Genomic DNA, 26,227 nt, shown 5'->3' with positions numbered 1-26,227 from the left:
ATAGCTTTAATTACAACAGAAGATACCATTTTCTATGTAATATAACATGTTTCAAATTTTAGGTAGTAGGAATGGTATTTTTCAGTTTCAATATTTGATCTCTTATTTTCCTTGTAAATAGCTGGATCATGAATACTGAAATTCTGGTAGGATTTTGGTGGCAATTTTCACTTTTACAACCATTGTTTTGTTATTGACACACATTAAAATGTATGTCAACAAGAAGAGTCATTTTATTAAGACTAATACAGGCATTTTTCCCCCTCTGGAAGGTCTTGTTTTATAATTTATTATTAGTCAATGTTCACTTTCTTGAGAGTACATATATTAATCCATACTGTTATTATAAGTTATACATTACTATTTAAGAGTAAAGTAGTAGTTTTCTTCTGCTTGAGTACATTTGTTTATAACTCAAGTGTACAATCAAAAAGTAATAAGAAATATGGCTTACTGGTTAGTATTGCCTATACTTCCAGAGAACATAGATTTTATTCCCAGCATATTTATGACAGCTCATAACTGCCTCTCATGTAAATTTCATGGGTTCTAATGCTTTCATCAGACCTCCATAGCTACCATATAGTGCATATATCTACATGTAACCAACAATACACATTAATAATAATAATAATAATAATAATAATAATAATGATAATAATAATAATAGTAATAATAAAGTTGAAGGGAGTTTTAAAGTGGTAGGGTTTTTGTTGTTGTTATATTCTTTGGCAATAGCATGTAGATACCTGACTGTGTTGTTCAAATTTTCTCACCCCATGCCTCAATGAATAAAACAATTTCTGTTAGCACTTTGATAGCTCAAAAATATAAAAACTTGCTCTTTCAATAATATTTCATAGACTTCATAAAATTCATTTTTTCATGCTTATATATATTTCATTAACTGAAAATTAACAAGATTTAATCCTCCTTGGATATTATTTAACTCTTTCATAATAAATGTGTAGAAAGATCATTCCTTTCTGTCATTGTTCAGTCATACAATTTAAGGTAAGGGTTATTAAGTTAGAGATAACTTTGATCATTGATGTTATCATCAAAATATTGTTTCAAATATAATGTGTGTCATTGTGTCTTCAGATATGACATTCCCTCAACACTTCTTGTATTCCGATGACAATTTATATTGTAGTATTAATTCCATTGTTTTACTCACTAGAATATCTTTAAACCAATATTAAATACCTGGTGACCATTCATAAATGTTGGAGAAAAGTAACAATGTATGAAATTCTGAGAAGTTTGTTAAGATCATAATGTTACCCATGACAATTTTTTTCTCATAAGAGCAAAATATTGCCAAAGATTTTAAAATAGAGTAATATAATTGAATCTGTGAAATCATTTGTGTAGTATTCCCATCAAAATGAAATAAGAAAATATGAAAATCTAAATATAGAAGAAATATGTATTAGTTAATTATCGAAATATCATTATAACTGACAGAAAATAAAATCAAAGTTGGGCCTCTGAATCTACATACTCTACCTCCTTAGATTTGACTAACTATTAATCAAAATTACTTGTAAAAAGTTCTTTCTATACTGAATATGTAAGAATATTTTACTATTGTCCTTAAAATAAACAAGGGATAGTCTTTATAATGATTGGCCATAAAGAAAAATAATATATACCATATGTTCTCTTCTTAAGGCTCACAGATTATTTAGGGAGAAGGATGGAGAGATTATAAAAGATATAAACAAAGAATTACTACAAGGAAACAGGATTTTCTGTATACAAAAGGGCAGCTACAAAAAGGAATTCATAATGGTTTTGATACCATTCTTAAGACTTCTGCAAGCCTAAGCCAGACCTAAATTTAGCTTGAAGAGGAGAGGTTAATATAAACTCCCACCCCTTGCAGGAAAACTATTGGCTAATGCTAGGTGTTATGAGAGGGAAGATCAATGTTTATTTGTTTTGTTTTGTTTTTTGAAGATGATAATTGCCAATAAATTGCTAAGGTTGCAGTACAAGAACACAGAAACAAAAATATCCAGGAAGAACAAACTGGCCTTAAATGAAAAAGATAAAGACCCAAAGATAGGTGGCTAGAGATGAAGAGATGAATTGGGAAGAGTTGCAAGTAGAGGATGAATATGCTAAAGCAGGTACTAAATTCTAAACTAATTAATGACAGCATATTTTAAGAGTTAGTGAAAGTCCCTAAATAATATCTTAGACTTTCAAGAATGGGAGGATGTAGTTTGGATGTATTTTTATGCTGATATGTAGGTTTCTGGATAGTATAATTATAATTCTTGATGATAACATGTGGTTTTCTCTTTGTGTATTAGGTGCCTTTACCATTTCTTGGTTTCTGTTACCCTCTCTGGTACTTAGGGAAATGTGATGTCTGTAAGTTGAGGGTTGGAAATGCTTCTGAGATCCTTCCATGTATGACTACTTGGAGTCATGAGTACAAAGTGTTTCTAGGTTTTAGAAGGTGATACTTAGGATTAAATGTGCTATCGAGGAAGGCTGGAAGTGTGCAAGAAAGGGAGGAAATGTGGATGGGTTACCAGGATCTACATACAATTTCTTTCTGTAACAGGTGGTGTACTACAGAGATTTGAGTAAGACTAAATATTGGAATTGGAAGGCAGGAAGAAGAGTGAATACTGCCTATCTAGTTTCTTACCATCATCTCTAGGGTGTTTTCTGAGAGTGCCTATAGGAGTTGGCAGTTGAAACAAGAGGATGGTGTCATAGAACTATTCTGTAGGAAAATTAGCATGATTCACAGGGAATGGGGGCAGAGAAGAAGTGGAGGCCATAACAGATGGTCTATTATGTTTATCCATAATGATCATGTGTAAGCTTCATCCCAGGGATGCAGGGATGCTTTCATATACAGAAATCCATCAACATAATCCACTATATAAACAAACTCAAAGAAAATAACAGCGTGATCATTTCATTAGATACTAAGAAATCATTTGACTAAATCTAATACCTTTCATGATAAAAGTCTTGGAAAGATCAAGAATTAAAATTCCATACCTAAGCAGAGTAAAAGCAATATACAGTAAATCAGTAGCCAATATCAAACTAAATGGAGAGAAATATGAATCAATCCCACTAAAATCAGGAACTAGATAAGGCTGTCAACTCTCTCCCTACCTATTAAATATAGTACTTGAAGTCCTAGCCAGAGGAATTAGGCAACAAAAGGAGCTTAAAAGGGTACAAATTGGAAAGGAAGAAGTCAAAATAACACTATTTGCAGATGATATGGTAGCATTTTTCAGTGACCCCAAAAATTCCACCAGAGAACTCTTAATCTTGAAAAACAACTTCAGCAAAGTGGCTGGATGTAAAATTAACTCAAACAAATCAGTATCATTCCTCTACTAAAAGGATAAACAGGCTGAGAAAGACATTAGGAAAACAACACCCTTTACAATAGTCACAAAAATATAAAATACCTTGGTGTGACTCTAAATAAGCAAGTGAAATATCTGTATAACAAGAAATTCAAGTCTCTGAAAAAGGAAATCAAAAAAGATCTCAGAAGATAGGAATATCTCCCATGCTCATGGATTGGCGGGGTTAATATAGTAAAAATTTCCATCTTACTGAAAGCAAGCTATAGATTCAATGCAATCCTTATGAAAAATTCCAACTCAACTCTTCACAGAGTTAGAAAGAGCAACTTACTAATTCTTTTGGAATAACAAAAAAAACCAGGATAGTGAAAACTATTCTCAACAAGAAAAGAACTTCTGAGAAAATCACCATGCCTGACTTTAAGCTATGTTACAAAGCAATAGTGATAAAAACTTCATGGTATTGGTACAGTGACAGGCAGGTAGATCAATGGAGTAGAATTGAAGACCCACACCTATGGTCACTTTATTTTTGACAAAGGAGGTAAGTATATCAAGATGTTTGACTCCAGAGAACCAAATAACCCTATTAAAAATGGGCTACAGAGCTAAACAAAGAATTATCAACTGAGGAATACCGAATGGCTGAGAAGCATCTAAAGAAATTTTCAACATCCTTAACCAGGGAAATGCAAATTAAAACAACTATTAGATTCCAACTCATACCAGTCAGAATGGCTAAGATCAAAATCTCATGTGAGAACAGATGCTGGCAAGGATGTAGAGAAAAAGGAACAGTCCTCCATTGCTGGTTGGAGTGCAAGCTGGTACAACTACTCTGGAAATCAGTTTGGCAGTTCCTCAGAAAATGGACATAGAACTACCTGAGCACCCAGTAATACCACTCCTGAGCTATGAGGTGCTGGGCATTGGAAAATGAAGAGGTGTGAGAGACCCCCATCCCACCAGAGCTCAGGGAGACTGCCATGGGACCCCAAAGAACCACTGTGGGACAGGTGTTGGGCCTCACAGGTCACAGAACCTCCACTCCAGGGGGTGAGGAAGGCACAATCTAGGCTCTGACTCTGAACACCATAGACCCCTGGGTACCATAGAAGATCTGGATTTGGGCATCCCTGTGATGAATAGGGACAGGGACAACAGGCTATCACTCTGGGACATCCCAGACCACTGTATGTCACAGAAGAGTTGAGAACATACACTTGGGAGGTCTGGCTGTGGACTGAAGTGAGGTTAGGGAGAGAGCTATAGCAGGTTACTGTGGGGAGGAGGTAGTCTGGCTAGCTCAGGCTGCTAGCTCAGTGGGCTGCTTGGGTTTGCTGGCAGCCATGGCTGAGCACAGAAAAGACTCCTGTTGGGAGGTTAGTGGAGCAGCTCTTTAGAGGGATGCCTGCTCTATTGCTCCAGGACAGCAGATCTTGATGAGCAGAGACAGTCCATGGTTTTAGAGATTCATTGTAGAAAACAGAGAGTGAGAAAAGATAGAGAAGTAGAGGCTGGCCATGGCCACATATAGAGAGAGTGGAAAGGAAGGGAGAAGAAGGAGCATGAAAGGTGAAAATAAGAGCAAGAGCTAAAGAGAGAGAGGAGGGGCTAAACCGCTCCTTTTATAGTAGGCTGGGTTACCTTGTTGTTGCAAGGTAACTGTGGAGAGGAACATACCTGGCTATTGCCAGGTAATTATGAGGGTGGAGTCTGTACAGTCTACATGACTGAATACCTCAGAATGATAGACTTGAGGGCACAGGGTGTCATACATTTGTGACTGGGGGTGTACCTCACTGTTCTGTTCCTTATAGGGTTTTCTACTGAGTCTCTGGAGTAAGCCTTACTCGACCAGAACATAGACTGCTTTTCATGGTCCCGCACTGGGCATATACCCAGAAGATGCCCCAACATGTAATAAGGACACATGCTCCACTATGTTCATAATAAAGAACCCAGATGTCCCTCAGCAGAGGAATGGATACAAACATGTGGCACATTTACACAATGGAGTACTACTCAGCAATTAAAAAGAATGAATTTATGAAATTCCTAGGTAAATGAATTGTTGAGTGAGGTAACTCAATTACAAAAGAACTCACATGATTTGTACTCACTGATAACTGGATATTAATCCAGAAACTTAAACTACCCAAGATACAATTTGCAAAGGACAAGAAACTCAAGAAGGAAGACCCAAATGTGGATACTTCACCCCTTCTTAGAATTGGGAACAAAACACCCATGGAAGGAGTTACAGAGACAAAGTTAGGAGCTGAGACTGAAGGAAGGACCATTTAGAGACTGTCCCACCCGGGGATCCATCCCATAAACAACCACCAAACTCAGGCATTATTGCATATGCCAGCAAGATTTTACTGACAGGACTCTGATATAGCTATATTGTATGTTTTGTATCAAGAGCTTTTGATACTTTTCCTTTTCTCTGACTTATTAATTCATTTCTTTAATCCTATTTTCTAAGCCGATTCCTTCTTCCATCTCTTGTATTTTGTGGGTGATGCTTGCATCTGTAGTTCCTGTTCTCTTCCTTGGATTGTCCATATCCAGGATTTCCCCAGTTTGTGTTTTTTTATTGCTTCTATTTTCATTTTTAGGTTTGAACATTTTATTTGCTTCACCTGTTGTATTATATTTTCCTGTATTATTTTAAGGGATTTACTCATTTCCTAAATATCTCTATCATCTTTATAAGATTATATTTAAGGTCATCTTTTTGTGCTGTATTTGTTGTAGGATATCCACAGCTCACTGTAGTATGATAGATGATCTCTGGTAGTGTCATATTGTCCTGACTCTTGTTGATTTTGTTCTTATGCTGGCTGTTAGTCACCTAGTTAACCTTTGTGTTAGCTTGATGATCCTGAAGCCTACAGAATTTCTTAGCTAAGCAGGCAGAGCCATGAGTAAGACAATGTATCACATGGAAGAAAACACAGATCACCTCTACTGTCTGTGCCCCAGGTGAACTTAGAAGTCAGGGTATTGCAGGGAGTGGAATAAGCTGGATGTTCCTGGAGCCCTGCAGGTTCTCCAGGAAGGCAGGGAGAGCTATTTACCTTTGCTCCTTCTGTTATATCTTTATTTCAAGCATAACCAAACTGTTTATGACATATTTGTAAATTTTGATTAAAACTCAATGTAAAGGGTTTTTAAATTAAAACATAATTGCATAAGTTCCTTTCTCCCCTTTCCTCCTAATCTTTTCTAAGTCTCACCATTTACTCCCTCTCAAATCTATGACTTCTTTTCCTTTTATTTTAGTATATGCATTTGTATGTATGTGTATGAGGGCATAGATAGAAAAATACAATCTGATGAAGCCATTTAGTGCTGCTTGTATATATAATTTGAGGGCCAACACTTGGTATTGAGTAACCAATATGTGAATTCATCCTCAAAGATGACTAATATTTCTTTGCTCAGTTGACATTAGTTACTTGTAGTTTTCTCTCTAGAACTGGGTCCTTGTAAAATTTCACCCTTCCACAACAGCATGACTATTAGTGTTGTCCTGATTCTAGTCTAGTCTAGTCTAGTCTAGTCTAGTCTAGTCTAGTCTAGTCTCGTCTAGTCTATACCATTTCTGTCATTTCTAGGAGACACAATCTTTCAATAGATCATCTGGCACTTACAGATTTCCTCCCCTCTCTACATTGTTCTCTGAGCCTTAGGTATAGAGGTTATATTGTAGATGTATCAATCTGGGCAAAGCACCCTGTAATCAGTTGTTTTATATATTTTGACCAGTAGGGTTGTTTGTAATGTCTTCCTCTGAAGTGAAGAAAAACTGATGAATGGTGAGAACTACACATATCTCTGGGTATAGGAATACATATTGAGAATGCAATTGTAAATTTTGCTAGTCTAGTATAATGGCAGTAGGAGATTCTCATCTAAGATACATGACTTCAATAGATCTGGGCATTTGACTCAATTTCTAGTACCAGGTTTGATTTTCCTCTTAGTGAGTGGGTCTTAAATCCAATTAGAGAGATGTAGCTCACTGCCACTACATGAGTGCTCAGTTTTGCACATTTTGTGCTATTTTTCCATGCTAGTTCTGATTATAGTTTGGTGATATCATGGCTGGATATTAGTACTGATGTTTTTTTTTTGTTGTTGTTGTTGTCTTTTTTGACATCTTGCATAACATCACCTGGCACTCTTAATGTTATTCTACAGGGAGGAGGCATTAAACATGGATCCAGCTCAATACTACTATATCATGTGTCCAAAGTACACATGTTTCCAGCAATAGGGACTTCCTATCAACTTCTGGGAGACAGCCAAGGGAAACAATAATATCCTATCTTGTTTAGGAGTCTCTTGGAACTTCCCTGACAAACAACTGAAAACTAGGTTTGTCATTGCAGGTGCTAAGTGTTTTCGTACATACTGTATAGCTCTTGGGGAAAGCATTGTAAACTTTATGTATCATATCTTCATCTAAGGTATAGATATACATAGTAAATACATTATTTGTAATTTTAGGTAAACATAAAATGGTATGATTCTTCGAGGCCTTTTCAAACATTATTAGTGTTATTTATCCTTCCTTCTCACTGTTCGGTACTGACTACTTTCTCCCTTCCCCTTTTAAAATCTCCCTTATCATTTTTTTCCATTTCTACCTCCATATTTGTATACTTTCATTCCTATCTGTAGCCCCTGCAATGATCTTTCTTTCTCCTTGTTTCTGGTGTTGTTTGTTTTTTTTTTTTTTTGTTTTTTTTTTTGTTTTTGGTTTTTCGAGACAGGGTTTCTCTGTATAGCTCTGGCTGTCCTGGAACTCACTTTGTAGTCCAGGCTGGCCTCGAACTCAGAAATCCACCTGCCTCTGCCTCCCAAGTGCTGGGATTAAAGGCGTGCGCCACCACCGCCCTGCTTTTCTCCTTGTTTCTAATGTTAGTCTAGATTATACACTCATACATCAATATTTAGAGCTAGGAATAACAGATGAAGAGAGAATATGTGACATATGTCTTTCTGGGTCTATATGTTACTTTCTTCTTTTTTCTTTTTAGGGGTTCTTTTTTATTTTTATTTGTTTATTTTATATATGAAAATAATATTCAACCATATTAACCATATAGTAGGACAAAATGTCATTTGAAGGAAAATGAGTTCAATACATTAATGGTGATTAATACATTAAGAAAACTAGTTCACACAAAGAGAGAAAAATACTACCTGGTTTATTTAATTTGTAACTCCTGAATTTTAGATATATAAAGGCATGTTCATATATGTGACATGAAAATAGGAGTCAAACCAAGTATATGAAGACAACAACAGGAAGAGAAGAGAGAGAAAGTATTAGTGGTTTATTGTGGGAGTGGACTTTGTGAAAGTACGTTATACAGTTGTAGGATAATTTCTCCAAGATACCATTACCTGAATACAATGGATATATATTAAAAAAAAAAAACTACCCTACAGTGATGTTTTAACTGAGTAATTGATTACCTTTGCAACTCTAGGCCCTGGAACACCCTAGTTTTCTACAGAGTGGTTTTACCAAGTTATATTAGTGCTGCCAATCTTGGGAGTTCCTTGTTCATGATCTGGTTTTGCCTGGTGGCCCTATGTGCCTGACAAAGTCTTCCTCTTTGTCGCTTCCTGATTTATAAATCTGAGATGATTACTCAAGCAGTAGGTTATTATGTGCCACTACCACCCAGTGGTTTACCTTATTTCAGCACTCCGACCCTGAAGTCGTTAAATTCAATATACTTCATCTGGATCCACCTGGCACTGTACAGAAGAATTCGATCACTTTTGTAATGTGATATTATCTATCTACCTGTTTTTTCTTCCTCTTCTTAAGTGCCCTGTAAACTGTTGTATATGTTCAATAGCATTGCAATGAATGGACATATTCTTAGAACCATATAAACAATATTCCATTGTATAAATGCACCATATTTGATTTATTCAGTCACCTGCTGAAAAACATTCGGTTGCATCTAATCTTGAGCAAGTGTAAGTAGTGATGATGTAAAAAATTTGATGCAAGTTTTGCATATCTCTCATTTTCAAATACTTTGTGTATTATCTAGGTAAATGAAGGCTCAATACTATGGTGAGCCTATCAATAATTTGGTTAAGGAAAGGGATGGAAACGGAAGGGAAGGGAAGGGAAGGGAAGGAAGGGAAGGGAAGGAAGGGAAGGGAAGGGAAGGGAAGGGAAGGGAAGGGAAGGGAAGGGAAGGGAAGGGAAGGGAAGGGAAGGGAAGGGAAGGGAAGGGAAGGGAAGGGAAGGTCTCTTCCAAAGTGTTTGGTTATGTTGCAATAGAGATGGGAACATCAGCAACAAATGAGATACCTAAAATTCTGCGTCCTAACCAAAATTTGGTGTTATTGGCATGTTGTATTCCAGCTACTCCAATAATAGGTTTATGGTAATATCTTTTTAATTCCCTAAAGACATATATTGCAAAATATCTATATGCCACTTACACTGAAATGTCTGCTTAACAATTTTACTCCTATTTAATTAGATGTGCTATTTTGTTGAAAATTAAGACTTCTTTCTCTGTTTTAGATGCAAACCCTTTGTTATATGCCTTTTTTTTGTTTTTTTTTTTTTGTTTTTGTTTTTGTTTTTGTTTTCAAGACAAGGTTTCTCTTTATAGCTCTGGCTGTCCTGGAGTTCACTTTGTAGACCAGGCTGGCCTCGAAACCAGAAATCCGCCTGCCTCTGCCTCCCGAGTGCTGGGATTAAAGGCGTGCTCCAACACGCCCGGCTGTTATATGCCTTTTGTAACTATTTTTCTGTCTATAACTTCTTTTCCTTCTGCTAACAAAACACTATAATTAATTAAATATGAATCATTTAATTTTATTGTATTTTTCATTATTGGATTAATGATTAAGCTCTAATTTTTATTTTCTGAAAAATGTTAATATTCAGTTACTTTATTTAATTAACGGCATATAGTTTGGCAATTGATTCTTTGTCTAACTCTTACTGCATTTTTATTTATTGATTTGTGTGTGCCTGTGTGTGCATGCACACACATGTGCACACATGCACACACCATAGAAATGGGGTATCAGAAAATGAGTTGCATTATTCTATTCTTTTCTTCTACAATGTGGTAACAGAGACAGCTCAGTTCCTTGGGGTTGGCAGCAAGTGCCTTTGCATGATGAGCATCTCAGTGTCTTGATTTACTTCTCTTATGATGTCTCTATATTGTGTTTTCTCTGAAAGAGTTCTCTTGACCATATTACAAAATAATAACAGTGATTTTCCATTTTTATTTTAAGATGAACCCATGAAGAATATTTTTCCTCATAATGTTTTATTTCATATATCTATGTATGGATATCGTATGCTTTGTTCAAATACACACCCAATTCCTGGCATTCTAAGTTTTTCCCTGTACTTCCCGCTACCTTTTCTTTTTTCTCCCCATCCTCATATGCTCTCTTGCTTTATAAACACCAAGCCTACACAGTGATGCCTGCATGTGCATAGTTGTGAGAACATCCACTAGAGCATTGATATCCTTTGAGGGGCTGCAACCATGTAGAAAAATTTTCCGTCTCGGTCTCGGTCTCGGTCTCGGTCTCGGTCTCGGTCTCGGTCTCGGTCTCGGTCTCGGTCTCGGTCTCGGTCTCGGTCTCGGTCTCGGTCTCGGTCTCGGTCTCGGTCTCGGTCTCGGTCTCGGTCTCGGTCTCGGTCTCGGTCTCGGTCTCGGTCTCGGTCTCGGTCTCGGTCTCGGTCTCGGTCTCCCTCTCCCTCTCCGTCTCCCTCTCCCTCTCCCTCTCCCTCTCCCTCTCCCTCTCCCTCTCCCTCTCCCTCTCCCTCTCCCTCTCCCTCTCCCTCTCCCTCTCCCTCTCCCTCTCCCTCTCCCTCTCCCTCTCCCTCTCCCTCTCCCTCTCCCTCTCCCTCTCCCTCTCCCTCTCCCTCTCCCTCTCCCTCTCCCTCTCTCTCTCTTCCCTCCCCCTCTCCCCCTCCTCCCTCTCCCCTCTCTCTCAGCACATCAGCAATCAGATGTCAACAGTCTCTCAGTGAGGGGTTGAACTTTATGAGCCTCTCCTCCATTTTTCCTGGGATTTGAGTTAGCTTAAATTTGTGCAGATTTTGAGCATATGGTGACAACTGCTGTGAGTTTATATATGCAAAAGTTTAATTCAGATATTATCATCTTTTCTCCACAGAAAAGTCATCCTGTCAGAAGTTAAATTTCCCTGTGTATTTTGTTTCTAAGCTGTCTCATTGAGATATTTTCTTATGGATTAATTTGAGATTGTAAGATCACTCACCAAAAATTTACAATAAATTTTAGGATATTGTAGAGATATTCAAAACTCTGGTGTGTTTTAAAACAATTATTAATCATTTTATTTTAAATGTTATTCCCCTTCCCAGTCTCCCCTCCAGGAAGCCCCCATATCATCCCCCTTGCATTTGCCTATAGGAGGGTATGCCCATCTAACCACCAACCCATTCCTGTCTTACCCCTCTAGAATCTCCCTACACTGGGGCAACAAGCCTCATCAGGACCAAGGGCTTCCCCTCCCATTGATGCCAGATAAGGCAATCCTTTGTTACATATGTAGCAGTAGCCATGGACCTATACATGTATACTCTGTGTTTGGTGATTTAGTCTCTGGAAGCTCTGAAGGGTCTGGCTAATTGACACTGTTGTCCTTCCTATGGGGTTGAAATCCCCTTTGGCTCCTTCAGTCCTTCCCCTAATTCTCCATCAGGGTCCCCGGGCTCAGTTCAATGATTGCATGTGAGTATATTCATCTGTTTAGTTAGGTACTGGCAGAGCCTTTCAGAGGACAGTCTTACTAAGCTCTTGTTTGTAAGCACATTTTGGCATCAGCAATATTATCAGAGTTTGGTGTCTTTAGATAGAATGGATCACAGTATTTGGATGACCTTTCCTTCAGCCTCTGCTCAATTTTGGTCCCTGCATTTCCTTTATATAGGAACAATTATGGGTTAATATTTTTTAGATGGGTGAGTGTCCCCATCTCTCACTAGAGACAATGTCTATCTACTGGAAGTGATCTTTATCCCTACTGTTGGGTATTTCAGCTAATGTCATCCCAATTGGTTCCTGGGAGCCTCTGACATCTCTGGCATCTGGGACATTCTAGTGGTTCTCCAAGTTCCCTACCCCTACTGCTACTTATTTCTATTCATTCTCCTGACCCTCTGGACTTCTCTTCTTTCTCTTCTCATACCTGGTCCTGCCCTCCCCAAATTTTCCTCCCCCTACCCTCTCCCACCTAGTTCCCTACCTCCCTTTGCCTCCCATGATTATTTTGTCCTGTCTTCTTTTGTTAAATTTAAAATTATTTTATTTCTTTACATTCCATTCATTGGCCCCCTTCTTCTCCCATACCCACAGTTCTTCATCCCATTCTGACTCCACTTTGCCTCCAAGAGGGTGCTCTCTCCTCCCACCACAACTTCCTCTTAAGGCTCAAGGCTTGAGAGGGACTCAAGGCTCTCAAGGATTAAGCACATGTGTTGAGAATTCTGTTTAGCTCTGCACTCCATTTTTTAGTAGATATTTTCTTTATTTACATTTCAAATGTTATCCCCTTTCCTAGATTCTTCTCCCAAAATCTCCTATCTCCCCTCCCCCCTGCTTCCCAACCTAGTCCTGACATTCCCCTATACTAGGGCATACAGCCTTCAAAGGACCAAGGACCTCTCCTTTCATTGATGATCATCCTCTGCTACATATATAGCCACAAGTTCCACCATGTGTTTTCTTTGATTGGTGGTATAGTTCCAAGGAGCTTTGCGGGTACTGGTTAGTTCATATTGTTGTTCCTCCTATGGGACTGCAAACCCCTTCAGCTCTCTGGGTATTTCTCTAGATCCTTCATCGGGAACCTTGTGCTCCATCCAATGTATGACTGTTAGCATCCACTTTTGTATATTCCAGGCACTGGCAGAGCCTCGCAGGAGACAGCAAACCAGGCTCCTGTAAGCAGGCTATTTTTGGCATCTGCCTATTGTCTGGGTTTGGTGGTTGTTTATGGGGTGGATTTCCAAGTGGAGCAGGCTCTGGATGGTCGTTCCTTCTGTCTCTGCTCTGAACTCTGAATTCTGTCTCCATAACTCCTTCCTTAGTTCTGTACTCCATTTTAAACTGGGTTATTTGCTTTTCTAGAGACTAACTTCTTGAGTTCTAGGTATAATTTGAGTATTAGCCCTCTATCGAATTTAGGGTTGGTAAAGATTCTTTCCCAATCTGTGGGTTGCCATTTTATCCTATTAACAGTGACCTTTGCCTTAAAGAAGGTGTTTAACTTCATGAGGTCCCATTTATTCATTGTTGATCTTAGAACCTGAACAAATGGTGTTCTGTTCAGGAAATTTTCCCCGGTGCTGGTGTGTTCAAGGATCTTTCCCACTTTTTCTTCTATTAGATTCAGCATATCTGGTTTTATGATGATGTCCTTGATCCTCTTGGACTTGAGCTTTTACAAAGAGATAAAAATGGATCAATTTGGACTCTTCTACTTGCAGACCTCCAGGTAGACTAGCATAATTTGTTGAAAACGCTATTTTTTCCACTGCATGTTTTTTTGGATTCTTTATCAAAGATCAAGTGACCGTAGGTGTGTGGATTTATTTCTGGTTCTTCTATTCTATTCCTCTGCTCTAATTGTGGTCCCTTTATCAATACCATGTAGTTTTCTCACTGTTATTCTGTAGCACAGCATGAGGTCAGGAATAGTGGTTCCCCCAGAATTTCTTTTACTGTTAAGAATTGTTTTTGCTGTCCTGGGTTTTTTGTTATTCCAGATAAATTTGAGAATTGCTCTTTCCATCTTCGTAAAAATTGACTTGGAATTTTGATGGGGATTGCATTGAATCTGTAGGTTGCCTTTGGTAAGACGGTCATTTTTACCATATTAATTCTACCCATCCATGAGCATGGGAGCTCTTTCAATCTCCTGATGTCTACTATAATTTCTTTCTTCAGAGACTTCAAGTTCTTGTCATATAGATCTTTCACACCCTTAGTTAGTGTTATGCCAAGATACTTTATATTATTTGGGACTATTGTGAAGGGTGTTTTTTCCTTAATTTTTTCTCATCCCATTCATCCTTGAGTAGAGATAGTCTACTGATTTGTTTTATTTAATTTTATATCCAGCTACTTTGCTGAAGTTATTTATCAGCTATAGGAGATCTCTGGTAGTATTTTGACAGTTGCTTATATATATGATCATATCTGCAAATAGTAATACCTTGAATTCTTCCTTCTTGATTTGTATTCCTTTAATCTCCTTTTATTGCCTAATTGCCCTAGCTAGAACAAGTACTATATTGAATAAATAAGGAGAGAGTTGCATCCTTGTCTTGTCCCTGATTTTAGTGAGATTGCCTCAATTGTCTCTCAAATAATTTGATGTTGGTGTTGGTTTGCTGTATTGCTTTTATTATGTTTAGGTATGGGCCTTGAATTCCTGATCTTACCAAGACTTTTAACATGAAGGGGTATTATATTTTGTTGACAGCCTTTTCAACATCTAATGAGATGTTCCTGTCATTTTTTCTTTGAGTTAGTTTATATAGTGGATTATATTGATGGATTTCCATATATTGGACCATTCTAGCATCCCTGGAATGAAGCCTACTAGATTGTGGTGAATGATCATTTTGATGTGTTCTTAGATTTTGTTTCCAGAAATTTTATTAAGTATATTTGCATTGATATTCGTAAGTGAAATTGTTCTGAAGTTCTCTTATTTGTGGCTTAGATATCAGTGTAACTGTGACTTCATAGAATGAATTAGTTTTCCTTCTGTTTCTACTTTGTGAAACAGTTTGAGGAGTATTAATATGAGGTATTCTTTGAAGGTTGGATAGAATTCTGTACTGAAATGATCTGGTACTGAGATTTTTTTGGAAGAGTTTTAATGTCTGCTTCTATTTTGTTAGGGGTTATGGGACTGTTTAGATAGTTTATCTGGACATGATTTAACTTTGGTACCTGTATCTGTCTAGAAAATCATCCATTTCATCTATACATTTTCCAGTTTTGTTTAGTATAGTCATTTGCAGTAAGATCTGATGATGTTTTATAATTTCCTCAGTTTCTGTTATTTTGTCTCCCTTTTCATTTATGATTTTGTTAATTTGAATACTGTATTTGTGTTGATCAGTTAGTTTACTTAAGGGTTTATTTATCTAGTGGATTTTCTCAAAGAAACAGCTCAAAGTTCTATTGACTCTTTGTTTCTAATTGGTTGATTTATGACCTGAGTTTGATAATTTCCTACTGTCTACTCCTCTTGGGTGTGTGTTGAGAACTAAAGGGGTGTATAGAGGGAGAAGGGGGAGGGAAAGAGCCCATATCTGGCCAGAGTTCCTCCTGTGCTCTGGGCAGGCAGACTAGGGAGGGCTGCCGGACACTTTCCACTCAGCTCAGGATGGGCTCTAAGCAACTGACCCCACTCGGCAGGGGCCCTGGGGTGACACCCTCAGCCCTGAAGTTATGGGAGAGAGGGCTGAGGGAGAGAGGTTCCCATGCAGGTGAGAGTACTTAGTCCAGGCCTTGACTGGAGCACAGGAAGGCCTTCCATCAGGAGATTAAAAATGGCTCATTAGAGGAAAGCTTATCCCATCTTCGAAGCACAGCAGGCCTTGATGAACAAAGACAGTCTATGGTTTTAGAGCTTTATTGTAGGAAGGCAGAGGGGAAGAGAAAAGGTAGAGAGAGAGCAAGAAGACCGGCCATGGCCAAGAGGAGAGAAAGGGTAAAAGGAGAGAGAGAGAGAAAGAGAGAGAGAGAGAGAGAGAGAGAGAGAGAGAGAGAGAGAGAGAGAGAGAGAGAGAGAGGCTAGAGTAAGAGGGAGAGAGAGAGAGTAAGAGAGAAAGAGGAGAGCATGAGGAGAGAGAGAGTGAGAGGAGAGGATGGGGAGAGGAGAGGAGAGGAGAGGAGAGGAGAGGAGAGGAGAGGAGAGGAGAGGAGAGGAGAGGAGAGGAGAGGAGAGGAGAGGAGAGGAGAGGAGAGGAGAGGAGAGGAGAGGAGAGGAGAGGAGAGGAGAGGAGAGGAGAGGAGAGAGGAAATAAGAAAGAGGTGTGGCCAAGCAGCTCCTCTTATGATGGGCTCTAATCTTTACTGTAGCTAGGTAACAGGGAGGAGTGTAGCCTGAAGGTCAGAAACTTGGGAAATTTTCTGCATGACTGATAGCCACGCTTCTTCTGTGGGGGCTGTGGTAGTGGTAACTTATACAGGAGTCTTGAGTCCAGGAGACATGAGGGAATGCTATGTAGGTAAATTATCACCATTCTGGGGTTCAGACCTCAGCTCGACTGGAGACCAGCCTGCCTGTGTATATCCCAATGGCCCACAGGTATGTTTGCTTCATTCTATTCTAGAGCTTTCAGATGTGCTGTTAAGTTGCTAGTGTAGGATCTCTCCCTTTTTTTTTTTAAAGGATGGTACTCAGTGCCATGAACTTTCCCCTTAGCACTGATTACATTGTGTTTCAAGTCTTGGTATGTATACCTTCATTTTCATTACATTCTAGAAAGTGTGTAATTTTTTTCTTTATTTCTTCCTTGAAAAAATTATCATTAATTAGAGAGTTATTCAGTTTCCATGAGAAAGTAGGCTTTCTGTTGTTTTTATTGTTGTTGTTTGTTTGTTTGTTTGTTTCTGAAGACCAGCCTTAGTCAATGGTGATCTGATAGAATGCATGGGATCATTTTCATCTTCTTTTATTTGTATCTTGTTTCGTGTCTGATTATATGCTCATACCATGAGGTGCTAAGAAGATATATTCTTTTGTTTTAGGGTGAAAAGTTCTGTAGTTATCTGTTAAATATATTTGGTTCATTAATTCTGTTACTTTCACAGTTCCTGCTTAGTTTCTGTTTCATGATCTGTCCATTGGTGAGAGTGGGGTGTTGATGTCTTATACTATTAGTGTGTGAGGATCAAGGTGTGTTTTGATCTCTAGTAACATTTCTTTTACAAATGTGGGTGCCTTTGCATTTGGGACATAAATGTTCAGAATTAGGAATGCATTATGGTGAACTTTTCCTTCCTCATCTCTTTTGCCAACTTTTTGTTGAAAGTCTATTTTGTTGGATATTAGAATGGCTGCTTCAGCTCCTTTCTTGAGACCATTTGTTGGGAAAAATTTTCCAGCCTTTTATTTCTGGTACTGGCTGTCCTTGTCACTGAGATTTTTTCCTGTATGCAGCAAAATACTAGGTCCTGTTTATATACCCAGTCTGATAACCTATGTCATTTTAATTGGGAATTGATAGCATTGATGTTTAAATATGTTAAAGATTGTTGGTTCCTGTTATTTTTGTTCTTACAGGTGGTGTTATGGTTTTTGGTTCTCTTCATTTGGGTTGGTTTTGAGATGATTGTTTTCTTGATTTTTCTTGAGAATAGTTTTCCTCTTTGTATTGGAGTTTTCCTTTTAGTATTCTCTGTAGGGCTGGATTAGTAGAACGATATTGTTTAAATCTGGTTTTGTCATGGAATATCTTGGTTACTCCACCAATGGTGATTGAGTGTTTGGCCAGAACTGGCATTTGTGTTCTCTTAGGGTCTATATGACATCTGTCCAGGGTCTGCTGGCTTTTAGTCTCTGTTTGGAAGTCTGGTGTAATTCTTATAGGTTCACTTTTATATATTACTTGGTCTTTTTCCATTACTACTTTTATAATATTCTTTCTTTGTTCTGTGCACTTAGTGTTTTGATTATTATGTTATGGGAGGAATTTTTTCTGCTCAAATCTATCTGGTGTTCTGCAGATTTCTTGTACATTTATGGCCATTTCTTTCTTTAGGGAGGCAGGTTTTTTTTTTCCTATGATTTTGATGAAGGTATTTCCAGGCCCTTTGGCTTGGAAATATTTTCTCTCTTCTATCATTATTTTTACATTTGTTCTTTTCATTGTGTCCTAATTTTCTTGGATGTTTTTGGGTGAGGAGCTTTTCACACTTTGTATTCTCTTTTACTGTTGTGTTAATATCTTTTATGGTATCTTCTAAGACTGAGAATCACACTTCTATATCTTGTATTCTGTTTGTGATGGTCTCATCTATGACTCTTGATATCTTTCCTAGGCTTTCCATCTTCACAGTTGCTTCCCTTTGTGATTTCTTTATTGTTTCTATTTCCATTATTAGATCCTGAATTGTTTTGTTCAATTCCTTAACCTCTGTGATTGTGTTTTCCTGTATTTCTTTAAGGAATTTATTTATTTCTTCTTTAAGGCCATCTACCTTTTTGCCTCTGTTTTCCTGTATTTCTGTAAGAGAGTTATTTGTATCCTCCTTAAATGCCTCTATCATCTTCATGAGATGGAATTTTAGGTTGAAGTGTTGCTTATCAGTTGTGTTAGGGTAATCAGGACTTTCTGTGGTGGGAGACCTGGGTTCTGATGGTGCCAAATGGCATTGGTTTCTGTTGCAAAAGTTCTGTTGCATGTGCCTTTCACAATCTGGGTATCACAGGTGTTAACTAAAGTTGCTGTCTAGAACTGGATCCTGTCCCACCTGGGAGCCTGAGAAACTGGTTGTGATGGAGCTCCTGGTATTCAAGCTATCTCTGGGGTGTGGGAACATTCTGGACCACCTGCCCTGTCCTGGGCAAAGTTGTGAGCTTGAAGGAAGATATGTCTCCATCAGGGCGGGCAGATAAAGTCTGCCTCCACTGGGCCCCACAGGAGTCCCACTTAGGCCAGGTATTGGGATGGGGGTGGTGTCTCAACTGTAAGCCTGGTTGTATAGAAACATCTGGTAGTCAAGCTCTCTTTGGGTATTGGAGTTGGTCTGAAACACAGTCTCTAGCCTTGGTAGGGGTTGTGGGCTGGAACCCTTGGTTGGTGGTTTTCTAAGTAGAAATTCCTCTCTAAGAATTTCAAAGATGTGCCGTGTGTGTGTGTGTGTGTGTGTGTGTGTGTGTGTGTGTGTGTGTGTATGTATGTATGTATGTTTTCAATGTTATATCAAGAGTTCAGCTCATATTGCTGCACTGATTTGTGGGTTCGCAATGTGGTTTAAAATTTCTGGTCCACTTTTGAAATTAGTTTATTTTTTCTTTCCTTTAAGATTTTTTATAAACTCAAATATGTGTTAAGACAAGTACTGATCAACTATAGGAAAATCAAGAATTGTATTTGAAAGTTTTGACTGTAGAATCAAAATGATCATGTGCTATGGTCTATGTATATTCAAAGTCAAAATGAAACAAAACAAAACAAAAATTGTCTTAGCATGAGGACATTTGGAAGATTGAGTTTCAACATTTTATTCTGCCATCCTGATAAAACTAAAAGAAAGAAAGAAAGAAAGAGAGAGAGAGAGAGAGAGAGAGAGAGAGTTCTATAATAAAAAATTAATAAAGAAGGCAAAAATGTTAACATATTTTACACCATTTTTCCCATTGTCTTTTTACCCTTTCAAGATCTAGATTCACCCACGTCCCCAGTCCTTCTCAAATCCATGGTCTAATCTGTATCACAAACATACACACACACACACACACACACACAAACATAAATACTTTAATTCTTTTAGTATTGACCATATGTATAGGTGTTTAAGACTGACCATTTGGGAATGAGTAACCTATGAGGGAGTTGGTTCATGGAGAAGACTGATTCTTCTTTTTGTCAGGAACCATTAATTGCTTGTAGCTCTTCATCTAAAGGTGAAACCTTGTGAGATTTGCCCCTTCCATACTACCATGTCACTCTAAGGTTTTATGGGTTCAGCTATACTACTATATAAAAAACATCATCCCAAAGCTGTAATCCTGGTCCTCTAGGCCCTGTAATTTTATCTCCACATATTTAGTGAGAATTCTGGGTTCTTTAAAATCCTAGTGATGTTATGTGAATGTTTTTAAAACACGGCGGGGGATATAGGGCTGCTACCACAACCACTATGATTTGTATCAGGCTTGAGGAGGGGTGTAACTTTTGCCAGCTGCAGAAAATTTGTCTTGAATTCTGGGGACTCTTTTGTTGTCATTGGCTTTGTCATCTGTAACCATGGAGTTTTCCATCTGTCCATTTTGTTCCAGAAAATAACGACTCTGAAACTTCTTACATATTTGCAGATGCTAGACCAACACTATGTTTTATACCACTAGATCATAAGTTAATGATCCATTATTTTATTCTATGTTCTGCCAAATGGATGGTTCCCTGGTCCTCAGTTTCATGTGACCATCTGTCTTCCTCTCCCTGGGACAAATCCTCTCCTGTACCTGTCTCTCCCCCAGAATTCTCTGTATATCAGAACTTCTACCACACTATTTCCTGTCTAAGCTAATAGATGAACAGCAATTTTATTGGTGGGTTATTCTTTCATATAGTACAAAAGACTTTTTATACACTCCAGAGTAGGTATAAATGTGAAATCTCCCAAAGGGCCTCTGTCTGCTTCTACCCCTGCTGCTGCTTGTTACCACTGCTATTTTTGTTATTGTTGGATTTCTGGATTGTTGGATTGCAAAATTTCTGGATTCCTAGAATGTTGTGTTGCTGGATTGCTCTTAGCTAGATTGTGGTTGTGGATTGGAGATATTCTGACAATAAAAATTGTACTTTCTCCCAAGGAACTTGACACCACAATCAGCAGGAATTAGTCAAAAGAGGTCTATACCCCATTTCCCCACTAGCCTTATTTCTCTTCTACCAAATGCTGGGGTTGGAAGGAATAATGGTGGAATAAAAGTTAGAAGGTTGGTAGGTAAAAGAGCCCAATAAATCAGCCCCAAAAGATCAGCATACACTGATAATCTGTTACATTCCTTATGGGGTGGTTGTAAGAGTTATTTTGCAGATGTATTAGTGCACCCCACCATTAGTTATTCTCTGAGTCTCTGCATTTTGGTGAACTGAGAATTTCTATAGTTGTTTCCATAGTATTCAAAAAGTAGTTTTTGATAATAGGTGAGAGCTATAACTATATATAGGTATAAAAATACATCTAAAAATGCAGTTAGAAATTAATGTAGTTTAGAAAAATGGCAGCAGTTGTACATGTTTTTAAACAAGTTTTTCCTTTGTTAAAGTCTGTCATCCCAGAACTCACTTTGTAAAGCTGGTTGGTCTCAAACTTACAGATATCCACTGGTTTCTGCCTCCTCAAGGGCTGAGATTAATCATGTGTACCACCACACCTGACTCAGTAGAGGGTCTTAAGGACAAATTTAAGTATGAAGTGGATACAAATTTAAAAGTTAAAATTATTTAATGAAAATCTTTAGAGCTTAAGCATAAAATCATAAACAAAGTCTCATTTCACTTAAAAGATAAAAACAAATCTTAGATTCACTCAAAGAAAGAATGAAATAAAATGAAAGAAGGATCAACTACTAAGCTGATAGAAATTATCTTTACAAGTCATTTAGAAGCAATGGATGTTATTCAATTTTTTGGAACAGTTTGATGTGCCACTATTAAAGTCATATGTAAAATTAGAATTTTTTTCAAGTATGCTGAAAAAAGTTAACCCAGACTAAAAAATGTGTTTCTGTGTTTGGGGGAGGGGGTAACTTAGAGGACTTTACTACATGTTTTGGTTATTATTTCTCTTCCCATAAGGATTCACAGTGAATAGATTAGAGTAAACAATCTTGGCTCCTGTTGGTACAGTACTGGAGCTCAGCTTTCAGTTGTCTCCACCACAAAATGCACAGCATATGGATATTCCCTGGTTCAGGTCCCACTATACACAGCCTATTTATCTATATAAGGATGGCAAAGACATGTTTGGAGAAATTATCCCCAAATGTGTTGAGAGAATAGAATGTTTGAAGGATGCCATTGGAGAAGGGAGACTGACCCTCAGGATCCTTACTGTCAGTTCTGATGGTGAAGGGCAATATCACTGCATCTTCAAAAGTGGCAAATTCTCTGAAGAGCACATCACAGAAGTCAAGGTTTGATTCTTTTGAGAGTAATTTCTAAATTCACTCACTGAATTACATATAAGAAAAATGTCTGCTCATAAATTTGACAAGGGAATTGAATCTTATATGGTTTTGTTGATATTTGTAATCTGAAGACTTATCTCAGCAGTTTAGATTAATACAGAGCAAATATTTTACTGAAAGATAACTAAATGAGATAAGGAAGCCTTTTTTTCCACAGAATTATTTAGAACAAGTTGCTAATTGAATTTTTTTCTCCCCATCTTCTTATCTAGTGCTTTCTGTCTTAATTGATTTATTGTGTCACTTGGAGCCCCATAGAGTTTTGACCATCTTTATATCTACAAACACTGGATTTAACATGTAGGAGGAGTAGTTTTCCTTTTGTGTTCTTTTTCTCTTTCCATTCACTGTGCACTACTGTTTTATCTTTGTTTACAACCAGCTGGGAAATCCCGGGTTCAAATTCTTGTTCATCCTCCTACTACCAAAGGTGTAATAGTGGAGTGTCATTCAGGAGGTTGGTTCCCACAGCCCCGTTTGGAATGGAGAGACAACAGAGGAGGGTTCATTCCAGATGCATCAAAATTCCATTCACAGGACAGAGACACACTGTTCAATATGACAATAACCTTTCTCCTTACAGACAACTCCTTCAGGAATGTCACTTGTTGCCTTTACAAACCTCTAACAGGCCAAAAGGAAAGCACAAGCACTGTTCTATGGATAAAATTCATATATTCATTATTGAAATAATTATCACTTTATATAATTTAGACTTGAAATAAATATTACATGATTTCTTCACTTGGTTTTAGGCCATTATTTTTCCTTCCTTTTATTTATCATTTACCTATTGTCTAGTTGATTGCCTTTGCTAGATTCATTTCTTTCACTATGTTACTAATATTGGAGATTTTAGGGTACAAAATCCAGTTTTGTTTTGTCCTAAAGTGTTGCTTAATTTTTTTTAATCTTTAGCTAAATTTGTAATAATTCTTAAAAATTGTTTTATCAATATTATTTAAAAAATAGAGATAGGTTAGAAACAAATGAGAAAATGTTTAACATCTTTAGCTATCAAGCAAATGTACATTAAAAGACCTTTGAGATCTCATGTCAATCAGAATGACTAAAAAAAAATATGAAATCTGTTAGCATGACTTCGGAGAAAGGGGAATGATGAATTATTGGTGATAAAAATGCAAACTGGTAACACCACTACAGAAACCGGTGTAGAATTTTCTCAAAAAAGCTAAAACTAGAGGTACCACCTTATTCACTTTTGGGAATATATCCAAAGAATATGCACATTATTATAGAGATACTTGTTTGCACATGTTCTTGCTGTTTTTTTTTCCCCAGGAAATAGTCAGAAATAACCTAGATGTCTATACACTGACAAATGGATATTGAAAAAGCAATTTATGATAGCATATATAATTGACCCTAAAAATTCTACCAGAGAACTCCAAAACCCGATAAACATCTTCAGGGCAGTAGCTGGATATAAAATTAACTCAAACAAATGAGGGGCCTTTCTCTACACAAAGGATAAACAGGCTGAGAAAGAAATTAGGGAAACAACACCCTTCTCAATAGTCACAGATGATATAAAAAAACCTTGATGTGACTCTAAGGAAGTGAAAGATCTGTATGATAAGAACTTCAAGTATCTGAAGAAAGAAATCAAAGATCTCAGAAGATGGAAAGATCTCCCATACTCATGAATTGGCAGAATTTATATAATAAAAATGGCTATCTTGCCTCAAGCAATCTACAAGTTCAATACAATCCCCCTCAAAATTCCAACTCAATTCTTCACGCAGTTAGAAAGGGTAATTTGCAAATTCATCTAAAAAAAAAAAAAACCTAGGATAGCAAAAACTATTCTCAATAACAAAAGAACCTCTGGTGGAATCATCATGCCTGACCTCAAGTTGTACTACATTTCAATTGTGATAAAAAACCGCATGGTACTGGTACAGCAACAGATAGGTAAATCAATAGAATAGAACTAGAGACCCAGAAATGAACCCACACACCTATGGTCACTTGATCTTTGACATGGTGGATAAAACCATCCAGTGGGAAAAAGACAGCATTTCAACAAATGGTACTGGCACAACTGGCAGTTATCATGAAGAAGATGTGAATTGATCCATTCTTATCTCCTTTTACAAAGCTCAAGTCTAAGTGGATCAAGGAACTCCACATAAAACCAGAGACACTAAAACTTATAGAGGAGAAAGTGGAGAAAGGCCTCAAAGATATGGGCACAGGGGAGAAATTCCTGAACAAAACAGCAATGGCTTGTGCTGTAAGATTGAGAATTGACAAATGGGACCTCATAAAATTGCAAAGCTTCTGTAAGGCAAAAGACACTGTCAATAAGACAAAAAGGCCACCTACATATTGAGAAAGGATCTTTACCAATCCTAATTCAGATTGGGAACTAACATCTAATATATACAAAGAACCCAAGAAGCTGGACTCCAGAAAATCAAATAACTCCATTGAAAATGGGGTACAGAGCTAAACAAAGAATTCTAAACTGAGGGCTGACCCAGTGGCTGAGAAGCACCTGAAAAATGTTCAACATCCTTAATTTTCAGGGAAATGCAAACCAAAACAACCCTGAGATACCACCTCACATCAGTCTTAATGGCTAAGGTCAAATATTCAGGTGACAACAGATGCTGGCGAGGATGTGGAGAAAGAGGAATACTCCTCCATTGCTGGTGGGATTGCAAGCTTGTACAACCACTCTGGAAATCAATCTGGTGGTTCCTCAGAAAATTGGACATAGTAGTACCAGAAGATCTAGCAGTACTGCTCCTGGGCATATACCCAGAAGTTGTTCCAACTGGTAAGAAGGACATATGCTCCACCTTATTCATAGCAGCCTTATTTATAATAGCCAGAAGCTGGAAAGAACCCAGATGTCCCTCAACAGAGGAATGGATACAGAAAATGTGGTACACTTACACAATGGAGTACTACTCAGCTATTAAAAATAATGAATTTATGAAATTCTTAGGCAAATGGATGGATCTGGAGGATATTATCCTGAGTGAGGTAACCCAATCACAAAAGAACATACATATAGTTACTGATAAGTGGATATTAGCCCAGAAACTTAGACTGCCCAAGATACAATTTGCAAAAACTCATGAGACTGAAGAAGAAGTAAGACCAAAGTGTGGTTACTCTGTTCCTTCTTAGAAGGGGGAACAAAACACCCATGAAAGGAGTTACAGAGACAGATTTTGAAGCTGAGACTGAAGGAAGGACCATCCAGGGACTGCCCCACCTGGGGATCCATCTCATAAACAACCACCAAACCCAGACACTATTGCATATACCAGCAAGATTTTTCTGAAAGGACCCTGATATAGCTGCCTCCTGTGAGGCTATGCCAGTGTCTGGCAAATACATAAGTGGATGCTCACAGTCATCTCTTGGATAGAACACAGGGTCCCCAATGAAGGAGCTAGAGAAAGTACCCAAGGAGCTGAAGGGATCTGCAGCCCTATAGGAGAAACAACAATATGAAATACCCTTTACTGCTAGACCTTTTGTTTCTAGCTATATACGTATCTGAGGATGGCCCATTCGTGCATCAGTGGGAGGAGAGGCCCTTTGTCTTGAGAAGATTCTATGCACCAATACAGGGGAATGCCAGGGCTAGGAACCAGGAGTGGGTGGGTTGAGGAGCAGGGTAGGGGGAGGATATAGAGGACTTTCAGGATAGCATTTGAAATCTAAGTGAGGAAAATAATAAAAAAGAAAGAAAGAAAGAAAAAGCAATTTACTTATCTAATGAAATATTATTTAGCCATTACTAAAAATGGAACAATGCTATTTTTGTTACTATTTCTGTATAGTATAATTTGCAGTCAGATATTGTAATATATCTAGCATATACAACCAACCAC

General features: G+C 37.8%; 1 pseudogene; it reads left to right on the top strand.

Annotated features, from left to right (window-relative positions):
- The window catches only part of LOC110293388 (putative selection and upkeep of intraepithelial T-cells protein 1 homolog), a 38,221-nt pseudogene extending 15,176 nt beyond the window's left edge, over positions 1 to 23,045 (top strand).
- Positions 23,046 to 26,227: the final 3,182 nt, after the last annotated feature.

The sequence above is a fragment of the Mus caroli genome, unplaced genomic scaffold (assembly GCF_978045245.1).
Source record: "Mus caroli unplaced genomic scaffold, Mus_caroli_1 scaffold_6, whole genome shotgun sequence".
Classification (NCBI taxonomy): Eukaryota; Metazoa; Chordata; class Mammalia; order Rodentia; family Muridae; genus Mus; species Mus caroli.
Note: the sequence above shows the minus strand (reverse complement) of the source record. Positions and strands in the feature narration are given on the sequence as shown.